The sequence below is a fragment of the Triturus cristatus genome, chromosome 7 (assembly GCF_964204655.1).
Source record: "Triturus cristatus chromosome 7, aTriCri1.1, whole genome shotgun sequence".
In the NCBI taxonomy this organism is placed as follows: domain Eukaryota; kingdom Metazoa; phylum Chordata; class Amphibia; order Caudata; family Salamandridae; genus Triturus; species Triturus cristatus.
The window spans coordinates 1,873,645,840-1,873,665,100 of record NC_140590.1 but is presented as its reverse complement, the minus strand read 5'-3'; the positions used below and the strand labels follow the sequence as shown (position 1 = coordinate 1,873,665,100).

Sequence of the window (19,261 nt, the reverse complement as noted above, 5' to 3'; positions counted from 1 at the left end):
TGTACTGGCGGGGATCCCCGAGATAACTAATCCAACCCAGGAATCGTTTGCATCACTAAAAAATAAAGTAACTCATTGGCTTAATATTAATAGACCATTACCCCTCCACATTACTAGTGAAATTCTGATGGCACGTAGGGTTTCTTGGGTGGGCCGCAGCCCCAAAACTATCACAGGTGACTGCGTGCTGATCAACTTCAGGGATCCCCGTACTGTGGAGCATATTTGTAGTTGGAGTCACAATATCAGTGGGTCAACCATCCATTCCCTTCCTCTGTCATTCTTCTATCCTGAATCACTAGATTGTGGAGGTGGATGGTCTTGGGTAACACATCCAGGTAGAAGAAAGTCAGAGAGGGGCTGGCAGGGGCAATAAGTCGATCAGTGTAATGTACCCACGCATAACCGGTTTAGCAACTTGGAAATGGTGGATTGACTACGGCACACTAAGTTGAACACCTCCTGCCCCAACCTATTTAGGAGTTTTTCAAACTCAGATGGAATACCAGAGCTCTTTAGCACCGGTTCATTTACCATTTCCAAGGATCTTGCTATCCAATTGCAGGCGTCCGACATGTTGCTGGCACCAGAGGTACCGTGGAGTAAAGTGTTGCCTTCCATAGTACAGACCCCAGAACTGAATATTCTGGGAGAAGCACATGTGGGCAGCATTGCAATTGGTAGTGATGTAACTGGCAGTGATCCAATCGTTAACAATGTTATTCCTCTGAAGCCTCTAAAAATTTTATCATGGAACGTGGCAGGTCTGACGAATAAATTACACTGCACAGAGTGGGGGGCCCTGGTGGACCAACACGATATATGTCTTTTTCAGGAGACCTGGGCCAGGGAAGAACATTTCAGAGTGGGATTTGCCACTTACCATGTCCCTGCTAGGTGGAGAGGGAAAGGAAGAACCTCGGGCGGTCTCACTATTTGGGTCGCACTCCATCTGGGTTGTACGGCGGAGAATCTGCTTACATACTCCGATGATGTTCAATGCATAATCATCAAATGGCCCAATTCTTTCAAGTTAGCCATTGTGAACATGTATTCACGCCCTGTAAGTCTGGCTTCTGAGTCGCCTACTATAGATGTACTATCTAATTTTCTTAGTTCACTGTTGGGCGACCGCCACCTCTTGGTAGCTGGTGATGAGAATTGCCACTATGAGCCCCACCTGGGAATTAACGAAGTTTCTCTCATGGGAGAGGACGACTATTGGGCTATTCCACCTTGCCAATTCCCCCGACCAAATATATGGTCTCCGTTGGCGACCCAGATCTTGGCCCTTACTTTAAATAACTCTTTAAGGGCTTTCAACGGGCGTACACCGTCCGACATCCCGTCGATCTGTACCTTTAACAAGAGGGGCCAAGAATCTCGCCTGGACTATATTATGGTCGAAACAAGGTTGTGGTCTAGAGTTGTTGACTTCAGGGTAATCCCAAGGTCAGATAGCGATCACAATGCATTATGCTTGGAAATGAAACCCTTAGGTCCAACTGAAATTTTAAGCTTGGACCCGAATGACCCAGATGAAGGGCTGTTGCTCTCTAATAACAGACGTAGGGTAAAATGGGGTAAACTATTGCAATCACGAGATGATTTAGGCAAACTATATGATATTGTCCTCCTTAGACTAATGGAGGTCGAGGTCCTAATCACTATAGTCCCTATCCCAGATTATAATGAAAAGCTAAGGTCTATTCATTCGGCCTTAGTTTCCAATTAAGCTGAAGTTCTTAATCCCCTGGCTTCAGCAAAGAAGAAAACAACTCCAGCTGCGTCCTGGTACAACTCCACCTGCAGGAAGGCTAAGTCGGAGTTGATTTTGGCAGTTAAATCGGCAACATGCAAATCACAGCTCAGGGACTTGCGATTACATTATAAGGGGGTAATGGCCAATGCAAGAAAAGACTGGGACATGGACAGGTGGACTAACCTAACCACTGCTCTGGAAGCTAGGGACGCCCGTAGATTCTGGTCATTAGTTAGTACAGGCTCGGGGGATCTCAGATCAGCAATAGAACCTAACATTGCTCCAAAGGCATGGGAAGCATACTTTGAAACCCTATATTCAGACAATCAGCCAAAGGATGTTGTGTTGGCACCTTTAGTTTCATCCACTTGCCCAGAGGTACTAGAATTCTCCCTGGAGGTGGTAACTCGTGTGACTGGCAAACTTGCTGGGGATAAGGCTCCGGGGCTGGACAAACTCCCGGGGGACCTATTCAGGCACCAACCAGGGATTTGGGGCCCTTATTTTTTCATTCTCTTTAATGCAATCCTTAGAGGCATGCAAGTCCCAGATACTTGGCTGGGAGCAGAGATTGCCCCGATTTTTAAGAAGAGCTCTCCCCTGCTCCCAGCCAATTATAGGCCTATTAGCCTCATAGATGTCTCGCAAAAAATGTTTGCACGGTTGGTCCTGGATCGTTTGCTGGTGTGGACAGAGGAAAATGATATTCTAACTCCTCTCCAAGCAGGGTTCAGGAGGAACACGTCCACCATGGACCAGATCTTTCGCCTGATACTATTATACTGGAAAACGGCAAAGATTGAGGGTGTCAGCCTCTACATGGTGTTCGTGGACCTCCGGTCCGCATTTGACCTAGTCCAACGGGACAAACTTTGGGGGGTCCTCAACAATCTTGGTGTTCCGCAACAAATTCTGCAGGTACTGATGAGATTACACGAGGGGATCTTTGCCCAGGTTAGATGCGGTAGGAATGGGGCGTTGTCATCAAGGTTCCTGGTTGGCAGAGGTGTGAGACAGGGTTGTGTCTTGGCACCAACCCTGTTCTCCCTCTATGTCAACGGTGTAATCGCTCATCTGGAAAATGTACCAAACAATGATGCCCCAAGGTTGGCAGGTAGGAGGGTTCCGGCGATCATGTTCGCCGATGAAACGCTCCTCCTTTCTAAGTCCCCCATGGGAATCCAACGTATACTGAATGGCTTTGAAGATTTTTGTCGAAGTCGTGGTCTGGACATAAATGTCAATAAAACAAAATCCATGATATTTAATCCTCCGGCTTCCACCCGTGCTAGTCCGACCCTAGGAAGTGTAAGGCTGGAAAGGGTCACAACATTTCAATATTTGGGGGTTACTATTGAAGAGAATCTCTCCTGGGGTCCGCAACAGGTCAAATCACAATTGAAATTGTCACAGCTGGCGGGGGGTATCCTTAAGGTCTCAAACTCATCGACATACAAGCCAGTGAGCCCAGCCCTGGAGATTTATATGACCCAAGCAAGGGCTGCAGCCCTCTATGGTGGGGAGTTGTGGGGGCATTTAAGTGGTTCAGCCATTGCGAAAATAGAAACCAAATTTATTAGGCAGCTGCTGACACTCCCTCAGGGCACTCCGCTCCTCCCCCTCAGGTTAGACCTGGGACTAGGACCAATAGAAGACGAGCTAGCACTAAAGCCCTTAAGGTTTTGGTGCAGGCTATGGGCAACATCAGATTTGTCATATTACAGGCACAGCTGAAGCAGATATTAACTTATAGTAGCTCTGGGAAAATCCCCTGGTTGGTATTTATTAAATATGAATTCTTAAGATTGGGATTATCGCCCTTATGGGATAGCCCGGAAAGCTCCTGTTGCCAAGTCTTGAGTAAGTCGCTTACTCGGATTTTTAAGGAAAAACAGTATTTGTGCTTCTAATACTGGTACCCTGACTAAATTATTTCTAATTGTTAAAAACGTCTATTTCTTTGAGAATTTCATGGATATTGTTTTTCTGCTCCAGGCAAGGAAACTCTTTTTACAATGGAGATATGGCACTTTAGCTTGAAAAGCCTTTACTAGCAACGGGTCAGTTACAGCAAATAAGTCCTACCCTGGGTGTAGTTGTGATGAGAGGATGAACGTCATGTTCTCTTCTTCTGCCCTGCATACATCAAATCCAGGAGGCACTGGCTGGTTCCTCTTTGTAAAAACCTTGGCTTTAAAAACTGTTTATCTGAATTCTCATGTCCGACTCATCAAGTCCTATTGTCTTTGCACTTTCCAAGTTCTTGCTAGCTATGTGGTCGAAGCAGCGCCAATTAATTGACATTGAATGTTAATGATTAAATACATTTATTTTTATCTTTTTATAAAGACGTTCAATGTTTCTATGAAATTTATCCTTTAAAATGCAAATGGTTTTTAACCATGTTTTTATTAAGTTTTATCTTGTGTTCTTTTATGGCCAACATGGCTGAAATAAAGAACTCTTGAATTGAATTATAGTTAGGACCTATTTTCCATAGGAAATCCGCAACATTCTATTTGGAATAACTTTGGCGCCCGTTGACGAATCTTCGTGAAATGTTCAAAACTTTTGGCCAGCTCTGGTCCGCTCCTATCCTGAAAGAAAAAAGGGGGGTCTCAAAACGTGTTTTCCCCATGCAATTTCCCATAGGACCTTTAGCCGCAGCTACAGCCAGAACTGCTGAACGGAATTACACCAAATAAGGCAGAAAGGTAGACCTTGGTTCCAAGTCGTGCCTTTTGCTTAAATGGTGTAAATCCGTTCAGTAGTTCCTGAGAAAATCAAAATCACATATATATCTGGGCGGAGCCCAACCACACATCTCATCGTGAGATCTGATTGGCTGTCGGCACTTCATCCAAGAAGTGTTGGCAGCCATCTTGGGACCAATATACATGATAGCACCTCATTAAAAAGCATTGCAGTTAATAGAAGGTTTTAAGACTTTAGTTACATTATAAATCATGTGTTGATGGTACCATACTCATTTTAGGTATTGTGGTGTGTTCTAAGGTGATTTTATCATGTGAAAAAGCTTTCTGCTGTGATATCATGAATCATGTTTGAGAGAAAACTTTTTTCTCATGCTTTTCCCACAGAGGTTTGGAAGGTGATCTATAAGCTAAACTGAGAGCATATTTTCTATAAATTCACATTATCTTTCTCAGTCATGTGAGAATGAAGTCTGACATTCTCAGTAAAACATGTACATCCAACAAGGGCAGAGATTGTCAGTTGATTCCTTTGTGTTCTACTGCAGCTTCCCAGAGTGTTCTAAAGAACAAATAGAGCGCTAAAAGTCCTACTTATGACAAATGTATTGCACACCTGAAGCCATCTTGATTGGAATAAAGTGGTAACTCCTAAAACATTTAATTTAAAAAGGAACAAAATTAGGGGGTTCATTTTGCCATAGAAAGTATGATTAGTGCTGCAGAAAGAAAAATGAGGGCACATTTTGAGTGACTTCTCAAATCCTCTTCAATTTCATTAAAAAAGTCTGACATGCAGACTGAAACATGCACTTTCAATACCAGCAGCAGACTTCCCTGGTGAGCAGTAGCTTTACTACAGTGATCTAATGAGCAACTAGAGTGCTAACATTCAGAATTTATGGCAAATGTGTGACACATCGGAATGCCTTCTTGATGGAACCAAAGTAAAAAACTGAAAGTATTTCCTACTGAGGAGACTGCAGAAAATGAGGAAATTAGGAAACTTTATAACAAATAAGTCTCCCAAGATGGCCTCCAGAGACAAAAGAGCCCAAATGTAGCCCAAATATCATCCAGATGTCGCCCAAGTATAGCCCAATGACAGAATGTCCCAGAGTGTTCTTAAAAACAACTAGAGCGCTTACTGTCTTCATTATGACAAAAGTATGGCACACCTGAAGCCATCTTGATTGGAATAAACTGGTAACACTTAAAACATTTAATTTAAAAAGGAACACAATGAGGGGGTTCATTTTACCATAGAAATTATGATTAGTGCTGAAGAAAGAAAAATTAGGGCACATTTTGAGTGACTTCTCAAATCCTTTTCTATTTCATTAAAAAATTCTGACATGCAGACTGAAACATGCACTTTTAATTAGGGGTGGGCGGAATTTGCGAAATTAACTTTCGCAAATTATCGCGAAAATGCAAAAAATCTCCTCAAACACGCCGGAAATATCGCGAAGACGCAGAAGTTTTTTTCCCGCCTGTTCGCGGTATTTTTTGTGTGATCGCGTGTCGCCAACTTACCCATGCGGTTGTTCACGGGCGCGGCCATCTTGTTTTCACTTGTCCCGCCCTCTCGCGATGCTTACTTCCTGTTCCGGGTCGCGCAATGCATGTTCGCGCCCATTCGCAGTAGATATTTCCTGCTCGCGATCACTTTTACTTGATCGCGTTGCTTTTTGCTTGCTCGGGAAGAAAATATCACGCGAACTTGCGCACGTGGTCACGATGGGTGCGGCCATCTTGTTTTTCACTCTATTGCATGGTTCTGGGGCCTGATTTTCAATCCTCTCCAAATCTTATCAATCCTTTGTTTCAACCCACTTTTTTTTTATCTTTCTTATTTATTATTTCTCTTACTATTTTCCAGCTTCTATATTTTTTGTTTTTGTCTCCTTTTTTTTGTTTTTTAGCTACTTTTTCTCTTTCTTTTGCCTGCTATTATTTATTTCCTTTACTTCTGTAATTTTATTACCTTTTCTTACCCCAGAACCATGTCTAAGGGTAGGGCTGGTCGCCGTCACAGCCAGAGCCGCGACCGCCTTCCTTGCGGAAGGCGGCGCCCACAAGGGGTGCAGGCACGGGCCTTATTTGGGGAGGTGGAGTTGGCTGCAATAATTTTCTTTGTGCAGTGCCACCTCCCCTCAACCCTGGTAGCAGGTGGCAGGCCTGGGTCCAGGTACGGCCTCCGGGAGCGTCGGCAGCGGTGGGGGAAGGTGCGCCGGGCAGTGTCGCGCTCCTCTGGGGTCCGGCACTCCCAGGCGCAGCTGATGCACCGGTGGTCCGACATCCTGGCCCGTGAGCAGGACCTGCTGGACCTGCTAGGAGTGGAGGTCCCGGGGCTTGCTGAGTACCTATTTAATTATTACTACTTTGTGTCTGTTCTTCTGCTCTGTGTTATATATTGCAAATATCTTTTTTTTCTTCCAACCAGCTAGAATGCTGCTGCTTACATTCCAGGTTAATTACATTTAAAAGTCTTCTGTGATTTTTTATGACACATGTGCTCTTCTGCACTACTACTAATCTTACTTGTTTGCAACTTTGCGTTTGCGCTCGCTTAGCGTGATTCTGTACGAGTTTATTTCAGACCAATTAAGTTACGTAATGCTACAGTGACTCTAGTCCACTCCTTACTTTGTCCTGTCACTAATAGATAGGGGCGGATTGATACTTAGGTTTAGGTACTTTGTAAGTATGAGTTTCTAATTTGTTAGTGGTATGCGTGATGCTCCCTCAGTTACGTGACGTGCTGCTAGTACATCAGTCTTTATTAGAAGTTTGGAACCTTTTCTAGTTTGTTCAATGAGTGGTGGTAATTGGCTTAGCACTAGCAGAACATCAGCATCAATCAATCAACCCAAAATTTGGTGTATACAAAAATGTAGTCATGTGTCCTCCATTTGACCATATGCATTGCTGAGGAATAAAAGAAGTGGAAATGCATACTTAATGTACAATTGGCATGCCTGGAATAGGTGGGCTAGGTTGGGTGGTACGTCGTACTTAGGCTTAGTTGTAACTCAGTATTCTGGAATCAGAATGGAAGACAGGATTACTGTTGATAAATAGTAATTTAAGTAGTCGATCCGCGAATCCCCCAATACTACTTGTTGACCAGATGAGATCGGTCAATTTAGTTATTGCAATTGTTGTTTACATAAGTGTTTTTTGACCGTTGTTGAAAAATATTGTATTTGTTTGACACCATCCATCAATGTCTGTCTGTTTCTAATATCTTTCCTGTTCATCAGCACCCAGGGGCAGACAGACAGGGAGTGGGGGTCCGGCGGGACAACAGTCCGAACAGCACCAGGAGGACACTAATGAGGGCTCCTCTGCTGGCCCCAGTAAGTCTTCTTGTTTTTAATAATATTTCTTATTCCATAACTTTTACTGCGTGTGGGGAATTGTCTGGAGTCTCACCATATGCACACCCTCTTTATCAGTGAGGCATGGAGATTATTATAGACTGTTATGTGCACCCCATCATTTCCCACTCATACACAGATTGCACAATGCTGCTGTCAGCAATTTCTAAGTGGAGTTTCCTGCATCTGTATCTGTTATATAGATCCCTCCCTAGCGGCTCAAGACAAGCAGCTCATACCCGAGTACCTCTCACTGCTTCCTGCTCCTCTGAGTATCCTGAGCATCAGTGGAGGCTGTGATGGCAACAAGGAGGGCTCCAAGGAGAATGCCGAGAAGGAATCAGGTTTCATCTACAGGTAATTCTGATGCATTATCCCAGGACACAGGGGATTAAACATCATCTTAAGGCAATGGTTAGTGTTATACAGTCTGGACAGGGGAGCAGAAGACCCCCTCTTTTATCTAGTAGTGTGTCTGATGCAGTCTGAAGAGGGTACTGAGTTACTGTGACACACACAGGGAGTGACTGGCCAGTCTTTGTAGACACTGAGAGTCACTGACTTGTCATGGCACTGACTGATATTGACATGGTACCAAAATATAGAGATGTTTGTAATATTAATCTGCTCATAGATCAACCCACAATAATGTCTAGAAAATTATTGTCAAGGTAAGTAGATGTGGGTTAGAGTAGTAAATATATACTTCCCTGTGTATGTTTACCTTGTATGTCGGTAGTTGACATTTCATGCAGGTCAATAATTCTATATTTGATATTTTAATATACATCCACTGACAATCAGTGACTAGTCTTGACACACAATAATACAGCAACTCATGGCACACACTGACAATCAATGGTCAGCATTTGCACTCACTGAGAGGCAATGGTCTGCATTGGTATTTACAGAGGAAATGGTCAGCATTAGTGCACACTGTGAGGGCATGATCAGCACTGACACACACTGATAGCCGATGGTCAGCATTGACACACACTGAGAGGGTACGGTCAGCACTGACACACACCCAGAGGCTATGGTCAGCACTGACACACACCCAGAGGCTATGGTCAGCACTGACACACACCCAGAGGCTATGGTCAGCACAGATACACACCCATAGGCTATGGTCAGCACTAACACACAGAGAGGCTATGGTCAGCACAAACACACAGAGAGGCTATGGTCAGCACTGACACACACCAAGAGGCAATGGTCAGCACTGACACACACCGAGACGCTATCGGCAGCACTGACACACATCGAGAGGCTATGGTCAGCACTGACACACACCGAGAGGCTATGGTCAGCACTGACACACACCGAGACGCTATGGTCAACACTGACACACACCAGGAGGCTATGGTCAGCACTGACACACACAGAGGCTATGGTCAGCACTGACACACACCGAGAGGCTATGGTCAGCACTGACACACACCGAGAGACTATGGTCAGCACTGACACACATCGATAGGCTATGGTCAACACTGAAACACACTGAAAGGTGACGGTCAGCACTCAAATACACCAAGAGGTGATGGTCAGCACTGACACACACCCAGAGGCTATGATCAGCACAGACATACACCAAGAGTCAATGGTCAGCACTGACACACACCCAGAGGCTATGGTCAGCACTGACATACACCAAGAGGCTATGGTCAGCACTGACACACACCCAGAGGCTATGGTCAGCACTGACACACACCCAGAGGCTATGGTCAGCACTGACATACACCAAGAGGCTATGGTCAGCACTGACACACACCGAGAGGCTATGGTCAGCACTGACACATTCTGAGAGGCAATGGTCAGCACTGACACACACTGAGAGGCTATGGTTAACACTGACACACACCGAGAGGCTATGGTCAGCACTGAAACACATCGATAGGCTATGGTCAACACTGACACATTCTGAGAGGCTATGGTCAGCACTGACACACATCGATAGGCTATGGTCAACACTGAAACACACTGAAAGGTGATGGTCAGCACTGAAATACACCGAGAGGCGATGGTCAGCACTGACACATTCTGAGAGGCTATGGTGAGCTCTGGCATACACTAAGAGGCTGTACTCAGCATTGGTGCCCAGACATGCACACCAACACAGATTGTCCAGTTTTGAAAAACACCAAATCTCTCTGTTCAGCCTGGACACAAACTGAGTATCCGCATTAACATTTGACACACATTGACAAACACAGTTCAGCGTTTGCACGCACAATGAGCCACAGACCACAAATAATATATAGAGTGAGCCACAGTCCACACATGGTACATAGAGTGAGTCACATTCCACAAATGGCACATAGAGTAAATAACAGTCCACACATCGTACATAGAGTGAGCCACAGTCTACAAATGTTACATAGAGTGAATAACAGTCCACACATTGTACATAGAGTGAGCCACAGTCCACAAATGGTACACAGAGTGAGTCACAGTCCACATATGGTACATAGAGTGAGTCACAGTCCACGCATGGTACATAGAGTGACTCACAGTCCACGCATGGTACATAGAGTGAGTTACAGTCCACACATGGTACATAGAGTGAGTCACAGTCCACAAATGGTACATAGAGTCACAGTCCACAAATGGTACATAGAGTGAGCCACAGTCCACACATGGTACATATAGTGAATAACAGTACACACATGGTACATAGAGTGAGTCACAGTCCACACATGGTACATAGAGTGAATAACAGTCCACACATCATACATAGAGTGAGCCACAGTCCACACATCGTACAGAGAGTGAGCCATAGTCCACAAATGGTACATAGAGTGAGCCACAGTCCACACATGATACATAGAGTGAGCCATAGTCCACAAATGGTACATAGAGTGAGCCACAGTCCACAAATGGTACATATAGCGAGTAACAGTCCACACATGGTACATAGAGTGAGCCACAGTCCACAAATAGTACATAGAGTGAATAACAGTCCACACATCGCACATAGAGTGAGCCACAGTCCACAAATGGTACATAGAGTGAGCGACAGTCCACCAATGGTACATAGAGAGAACCATAGTCCGCAAATGGTACATAGAGTGAACCATGGTCTACAAATGGTACATAGAGTGAGCCACGGTCCAAACATGGTACATAGAGTGAGCAACTGTCCACAAATGGTACGTAGAGTGAGCCACAGTCCAGCCTTACATATGATGTAAGAGGCAGCTGGATAAGGCTCATGCAGTGAGGCACAATACAGACTTGGCACATGCAGGAAGTTTCAGTCCAGATGTGGCATGCACTGAGGGTCACTAGCCAGCCTCTCCACCCACACAGAGTCACTGACATGTCTTGCATCAAACTGAGACTTACTTCCAGCCTTGGCAAACACACTAAGTGTCACTCTCATTTCCTCACAGATTTTTGGCTGGAGCCAGTACATGCTGATTAGTCTTGGTGCACACTCAGATTCATTGTTTAATCTTGGCACACACTGAGAGCCACTGGTCAATCTTGGCAAATAAGTAGAGCTATTTACCATCTTGCCATACATTGAGAGTCAGTGATCAGTCTTGGCACACGCTGAGAGTCAGTGATCAGTCTTGCCACACACTGAAACTCAGTGACCAGTCTTGGCACACACTGAAACTCAGTTACAAGTCTTGGCAAACATGGAGAGTCAAGGGCCAATTGTGGCACACACTGGGACTCAGTGACCCATCTTGGCACAAACCAAGATTTGGTGACCAGTCTTGGCACACACTGAGACTCAGTGACCAGTCTTGGAAAACACTGAGACTCAGTGACCAGTCTTCGTACCAACAAAGACTCAGTGGCCAGTCCTCATGCACACTGACACTCGTTGGAGTGACTTGACACACTAACTGAGGATATTACAAGCCATCTTATGATATGATATGTAAAGTTAAATGCAGGATTCTGTGATTTCCTCTCCAGGTGGCCGGGAGATCCCTCGTCTAAGGAGGCAGGCGATAACCCTGGGAGTGATGATTGCAGTCAACGTATTCATAAACATCGTGCTCTACCGTCTGGGTAAGAAGTGGAGTTGACTTTCAGACACCCTAAGACCCCCCAAGGCATGAGGAAGGGCCTCTCTGCGTCAGACATGATTAGAAAAACTACAGATTAAAAGAAATAGAGGTTCCTGATCCTACATTGTAACCACAGAATTACAGTTAGTTGGTGGCCGTCAGCCTCAGCAGTAATGTCTGATTCAAAGTTTTGTCTTAAACATTGTTTAAAATATACATTCTGCTGGATGATGAAGATGGAGATGGTGATGAAAATGATGATGATTAAGTGTTCTGAGTGCTGAGAGTTACGGAAGGCTCCTGAAGGGGGCGCCCCGCTCACTGATGTCTGTTGACTGTCACTGGTGTGTCAGAAAGGTTTGCTGTGAAGAGCTGTGGCCGATGAGATGTACAAGTACTGTAAATAACTGCACTGACTCCGACTGACTGAAATAAGAGCTCCCACATTCTGTGGGGCCGGGCACAAATAATTCATCTTAGAACATACTTGATAAACTAAATTGTCTGACCAGCCAAAGGTTCTGGATTGGCTCTTATGAAATAGTGCAAAACATTTGTTGAGTGTCAAATAAGCCCTCTCCAAGGATGTCTGGGGTTCACCAACCCCAAGAAAACAGTGGGGAAAGTGTGACAATGCAGAGAATGTTCAGCACAACTACCCTAAAATGATGCTGAGCTGCCTCAACATGTCATGAAATAACAGCCTTAGCAGCAAGTGCTCTCTGGCACCAAGGAGCAATGGTCAGCCCACTTGGGCAGAGGGCAGAAGGGGCAGTGGTCCCCACTGGGGCAGAGGGCGAAAGGGGCAGTAGTCAGCCCACTGGGGCAGAGGGAGGAAGGGGCAGTAGTCAGTCCACTGGGGCAGAGGGCGGAAGGGGCAGTGGTCCACACTGGGGCAGAGGGCGGAAGGGGCAGTGGTCCCCACTGGGGCAGAGGGCGGAAGGGGCAGTGGTCCCCACTGGGGCAGAGGGCGGAAGGGGCAGTGGTCCCCACTGGGGCAGAGGGCGGAAGGGGCAGTGGTCCACACTGGCTTCAGTTCCAGAGTGGCCCTACTCCTGATCCTTAATGGGTGGATTTGCAAGAGAAATTGAACAAGATGATGTCCTTTTGTGTAGCAAACCTCTGAGAGATCTGAGCACCTGTGAAGGTAAGTCGATCTGGGGTCATGAGGGTACAGCCGGGGGCAGTTCTTAATTTGCAAAACAAATAAGAGCCAAAGACCTCTCCATAAGGGCACTGCAGATTGCCCCACCTATTGCCCCTGAAAACACTGCCAATGACAGTACTAACCGAGCTACTAACCAGCAAACTCCTACAAGCGTGACAATTCAGACTATTCCAGGCCCCAGAGCTAAAAGAATGGCTTGGGCGGCAGGAATTAGTCATTTATAATGTATGTTGATTTAATAAATATCTGTTCTTCTCATCTCTAACTTAGCAAACATCGCCACCATGTGGCAGCCTGTCATAAGTGCCCGTGTGGGCAATTAAGTGCCAGTGCTGAGCACCAGAACCCCCTGGCTCAAATTAGGCCCTTGGCAGGAGTAAGTACACATTCTTGATACGCTTTCTCTGGGGCGGCTCAAGTGACACTGCTGGAGGCAGAGGCCTGAGAAGGACATTATGCAGCAGAGGGAAAGAGAGGGAAAGAGAGGGACAGAGACAGAGACATGAGGTGAGTGAGCTGAAGTGAGATGAAGTGACGGAGGCAGATTTAAAGCTGACATTTGAGAGATAAGTCACATTGACACCTCCAGCGGACTCACGGATTGATTGTCACGCAGATAAGCAGAAATCAGGGGGAAAGTCCAGAAACTGTAAGATACAAGCAAGATGGCACAGTGGGCATTGCAGGGCCCACACAAGGGCCACAGAAGCCTGACATGAGCCCCTGTGAGGCTGACATGATGAGCACATCAGACTGACAAGAGCCAGGCATGAGTCTGATATGACATGGATGAGGTATACATGGTGCTTACAAGAGTATCAAACAAGGCTAACATGAGTTTAGTCACGCGGCCTCATCTGAAAACCAAGTAAGAGGCTGAGATAATGCTTACATGAGGCTAACATGAGGCTAACATGGGGATTACACAAAGCCATCATATGTTCCCCTGATGCCAACATACACTTCTAGACCCAGTGGTACCTAAAGTCAGACACATGGATGTGGACCATGTCTCCAAGTGCAGAACAGTTCACCGGTGCTTCCCATTGTCTTAAAAGGGTGACAGTAAGTTGACGAGAGGGAGAAATCAGGGGGGGTTCTATGTCAGAAAGCTTAATCAACAAGCACACAGGTGCATAGCATACCAACAATTACGTTAAAGGATATTATCCGCTGTTTGGTGAGTCACCTTGGGAAGCATGTCAGAGCCTGGGGAAAGAGTTCCGAGGTCACAGAATCCACATCTCCTGAGGGTTTGGAGTCATCTGTGTTAGAAGGAGGGCGGGGTCCTGGAACGCCACCACTGTCAGCAACACCATACATTGCTCCTGGATGACCTCCGCCAAGCTCGGAGAGCGGGCATGTGAAGAGCAGCTTATTAGTCCCTCTTTTTGTGTCTCTGTAGGTGTCCCCCAGAGAGCGTACTCCCCCTACTACACCAAGGCCATGATCAATTGTTGCCGGCCCCTGAATTTTAACCCAGGGCCCGATCAAGGAGATCAGTAAAGAAATGTATTTTACTATCTGCTTCCATACAGAAACGTGCCAGGAAGAGGAATCAATATTGAATGTTGACTTCTCTCAGCTTGCGTTTGACTGCAAGTAAAGCGGGACATTTACATTGGACCACCAGTGTATAGTCTGGGAAGATCATCACTTTGGCATTGTCAACTGGCAAATTGTGCTGCTTGTGGTCCTCACTCAAGACCACGCGTCTGTCTTTATAGTGGATAAGGCGAGCCACCAGTGGTCTAGGCAGGACACCCGGTGGGGTTCTCCTCGAATGGACCCTGTGAACCCGCTCCATTGAGAAGAATGATGAAAGTGCCTCAAAGGGAACAAAGGGAACAAAGCTGATAATTCAGGTTTAAAGATATGACTCTACTTCTCGTCCCTTCACGTTTTCAGGTAGGCCCATCAATCTTATGTTATTTCGCCGCGACCTGCCCTCAGCATCCTCCACAAGCCCCTCAAGGGTGCAAACCTGCTCATGCAGTGTATGCAGGTGGACCTGCATGTCTTGGGTCTGCGGTTGGATAGTTGCCAGCTATTGTTACATTAAGTGGAGCCTGATGAAGAGTTTCCGATGATCGTCTCTCAGTAGCTGAGATCTGTTGCTACTGCGTCTATTTTACACAGTCAGTATGCCCAAGAGAGGGACCATTGAATGGGGGAATAGGAACCCTAGGGGTCTCCAGGCGTCCCCTGCCCAGCGGTTTCTAGAAAGGTCTTCCCTGGAACAGCACATTTTCAGTGATAGGACACACAGCACAGTGTGCACTGTTTGTAATACGGGTCCAGAATGTCATTGGTTCAAGTTGCTTTTCAGACACCTATGATCTTCAAGAAAGAAAGCTGTAGAGTGTCTTCACTCTTTCATTGGTGCGGATTTACATGTTTCACAAATTCTCAAAGTTTTCCAACAGTACTACTGGAAAGGTTTTGTCAATTTTTAATTACGACCATGGAAGGGCATTTCAGCGTGTGTAATTGTACTTAGCATACAGTCCTGCATAGAAATATGCCCTGGCATGAGAACAGTTGGTCTCTCTTTATTTTCCTTTAAAGGATTTTTTTCCCTTTGGAAAAGCCCCTTCACCCCACCAGTTTTGGATCTTTTCCCCTCCGTTACTGTGCAGGGAATGGATTTACTCCTGTCTGAAGCATGGGGCAAATTTAATGTGTTTGACGGATGGTATTCTGCCCGTCAGTGTGGCGGAGGACAATACGTCCGCCATCCTCATAGAGCACTGTCTGTCAAACTTAGAGATGGACACCGACCCAGCAGTCCAGCATCACAGCCTTTCCATTCAAGGTCAAAAGGTCTGGTGGACGGCTGCAGTGAGACTGAACTGCCGTCCACCAAACTTTTAACACTATTTTCTATTACAAAAAGAAACTTCTAAACTGGGAGTTTGTTTTTGAAAACACAAAAACTAAGGACCCCCATAGCTTGGGAGTTTTGTCCTGGAGTGTGGGGGACATTATTGTTTTGTTCCATTCCTCACTGCCAGGTTGTTCCTGGTGGCAACAGACTGGAAAAAGGACATTACGTTCTCCACCCTCAATAGTGCAGAAAGCCGAATGCCCTCCCTCTGATGCTCCCTACACCGTAGGGCCCTCAGAGGAACTTTCCTATCAACTGAGCCAGCAGAGGTTTCATCCACGGACAACCTACGGTCCGCACATCTCTAAATTAGGCGCGCGGAAGGAGAGTTTGGCCTACGATAGAGGCCATGTGTGTGTATTTGAACAAGTGTACTGTTGCTGCCTGACTTAGTCTCCTGTGATCATCACCAACAAATGATTCATATCTTATTTAAAAGCAGAAAAAGACAGCTAAATTGAGAAATACTAATTCTTGTGATGGACAGGAAATTGACATAGGGTAATATTTACAATATTTTTGGCATAGGGCAGCGCCGCGAGCCTTCTAGCTGTGCTGCCCTACGTCAAAAGAAAAGGGCAGGAATGCGCCATGTCTCCAAGATACGGGCATTCTTGTCCTGTCTGCCAGCGCGGGCGTACAACCGTCAGCCGAGCACCAACGGAGGCACCTTTGCACCCTGGTACAAGGGTGTCCGTGTTGTTGGCATCATTGTTTTTGTGCAGGAAGGAACCTCTAACTGCACAAAAACAATCAAAGGAGGTGTTTTCCTCGTTCTATGTGTGCTGGTAAGAGGAAACAAGCATTTGCAATGCAATCGGTCTTGCCTTTGGGACCTTATATGCATTTAGCTATGCAGCACATTAGCCTGGGTGCTGATACATCTAGGGGTCATGCATGGATTCCTATGAAGCCCTAAGGCCAATCAAACCAGCCCTTGGAAAGAGACAAATAGGAATTAGAGTCCTTTGCTTCTAGGGTCAGAGACTTGATAGAAAAGTATCGCATTTACAGCCTACCTTCGCGAGGCCTCGAGCGAGACATGGTCTAACAGATGCTATCAATGTTTCAGAAGCAAAGGCTTGACTTGTGAGGAACACTATTGCAGTCAACTCTACAGCAGTCACACAGTCCGATCAGAGGCAGGGGCCTGACTTTTGACTCAGTCGTTCCTGGTCCTACCACGATATCAGGAGCATGACTTTTGACTGCCACTGCACAAGCCCTAACAGGAAGCTGGTCAAGCATGTCCTGCAACTGTCTCTTCCCAAGATCTGATGGTCTTTCAGATCTACTTGTCAGACATACAAAGCCTTATGTAACAGCCCTATTAGAGGTGCTAGAATATTCACCTCTTACCACACAAGTCCACTTATGTAGCCACACTAGAGTTGGGCTGTCCAGCCGCACTAGAGTTGGGCTGTCCACGGCCACACTAGAGTTGGGCTGTCCGGCCGCACTAGAGTTGGGGTGTCCGGCCGCACTAGAGTTGGGCTGTCCGCGGCCACACTAGAGTTGGGCTGTCCGGCCGCACTAGAGTTGGGGTGTCCGGCCGCACTAGAGTTGGGCTGTCCGCGGCCGCACTAGAGTTGGGCTGTCCGGCCGCACTAGAGTTGGGGTGTCCGGCCGCACTAGAGTTGGGGTGTCCGGCCGCACTAGAGTTGGGCTGTCCGGCCGCACTAGAGTTGGGCTGTCCGGCCGCACTAGAGTTGGGCTGTCCACGGCCACACTAGAGTTGGGCTGTCCGGCCGCACTAGAGTTGGGCTGTCCGCGGCCACACTAGAGTTGTGCTGTCCGCGGCCACACTAGAGTTGGGCGGTCTGGCCGCACTAGAGTTGGGGTGTCCGGCCACACTAGAGTTGGGCTGTCCGGCCGCACTAGAGTTGGGCAGACAGTGAACGGGGAAAGTGCTGTGCACACAGCGGTCGGTGTAGAATGGCTGGACAGACAGTGAACGGGGAAAGTGCTGTGCACACAGCGGTCGGTGTAGAATGGCTGGACAGAGAGTTGGGTAATTTGTCGAGAGAAAGTAGGGTAAGTGTACATGGGTAGACAGTGCCCCTTCCTTCCCATGACATTCAACTTCTCAGAAGAACCCGGGGCGGGAGCTCACGGTACCAATTACAAAACCGACCATGGTATAATTCTAACCTACCCTGGTTGTCGGAAATTCCGTTCCTTATTGCACAGTTTGCTAGGCGTGGACTGTGTCGTCACTGACGTTCAAAAAGTAATGACCTCTTTGGGGGGTGGGGAGGGGGCTGCAAAGCTCCTGCATACTGCGGTTAGCCAGGAGCCTCCGAAGCATTCGGTGATAAAAAATGGCGCTGGAATCTTTTAATTCTGCGGCTTCTGTATTTTCTGCGTAATTCTGAATTGACTGCAGCGCCTACAAAACCCACCACACGTTATACAACTTGTAGATTGCAACACAATGAAAGCTTTGTTTCTGGTTGAAAGAGACCAAAGGTTACTACAATGTACCCCCCCTGGAGCAGCCTCGGGAGATCTTGTCGCATTCCCCCCTGCAGTGAAAGTGCCGATTGCTGTGGTTTTGTAAAGTGCTTTCACACACTCAGGTTGTGTCTACCCAAAGGTGCATCAACGGCTGGACATGTCCACTTTAGAAGCAGGGACCTCTGTGCGGCAGAGTCGACATCTCACAGTCCCCGTTTCTCCGGGTATTTAGAAGTAAAAGTCCAACCAACCCGCAGAACAGTTGGTTTTGCATTTAAAGGATTACAATGCGTGAGGATTTACTTCTGTGCAAATCTGCTCGTGGGGGCTGGAGGCAGGGGGGAGGGGGTGCTTCAGGGCTGGAGCTCCCTTGAGTGTGTGCACACATCCAAACTTACATGTTTAAGAGTGTTCACCGATTCCTTTCCAACTCCTTCCCTGTCTGGAAAAGGTCAACAACATACTCCAGGCAGTGCAGGAGTAAAGCTGTTTCCAGGTCGGGATGGACCGCACCCTTCTATAAAGCAAAATAGAGGGGTGCAGGAAGGGGCTTCCTCACAGGGAAAACAATGTCCTCCGCTGTGGAAAGACAGCACTGGATTCTAACCGGTACATTTGCACTTTTCCACTAGTTGTTCGCAGGAGCAAACACACCTCAGTGCAGCACAGAAAGCCCCAAAGGTGGAAGACTTCCAGGCCCACTTCTGTAGAATATTGTGAAATTCTGACACTTGTGAACCTCCTCTGCGGATGCCCTCTTGTGGTTTTCTTTGAGGATGGGACCCTTGTTTTTTTACATGTTGTCCATAATTCATTTGGCCGCTTCTTCATGGTATTAATTTTAATATTGGCAGGCAAAAAACAT

At 46.7% G+C, this 19,261-nt stretch overlaps 1 pseudogene across 1 annotated transcript in view; it reads left to right on the top strand.

Annotated features, from left to right (window-relative positions):
- The window catches only part of LOC146813564 (butyrophilin subfamily 2 member A2-like), a 363,671-nt pseudogene that overhangs the window by 275,387 nt on the left and 69,023 nt on the right, over positions 1 to 19,261 (top strand). The window contains exons 2-4 of the transcript XR_014966043.1: positions 7,743 to 7,838; positions 8,063 to 8,216; positions 11,790 to 11,885. The product of XR_014966043.1 is annotated as a butyrophilin subfamily 2 member A2-like (transcript). The remainder of the gene's footprint in view (positions 1 to 7,742; positions 7,839 to 8,062; positions 8,217 to 11,789; positions 11,886 to 19,261) is intronic.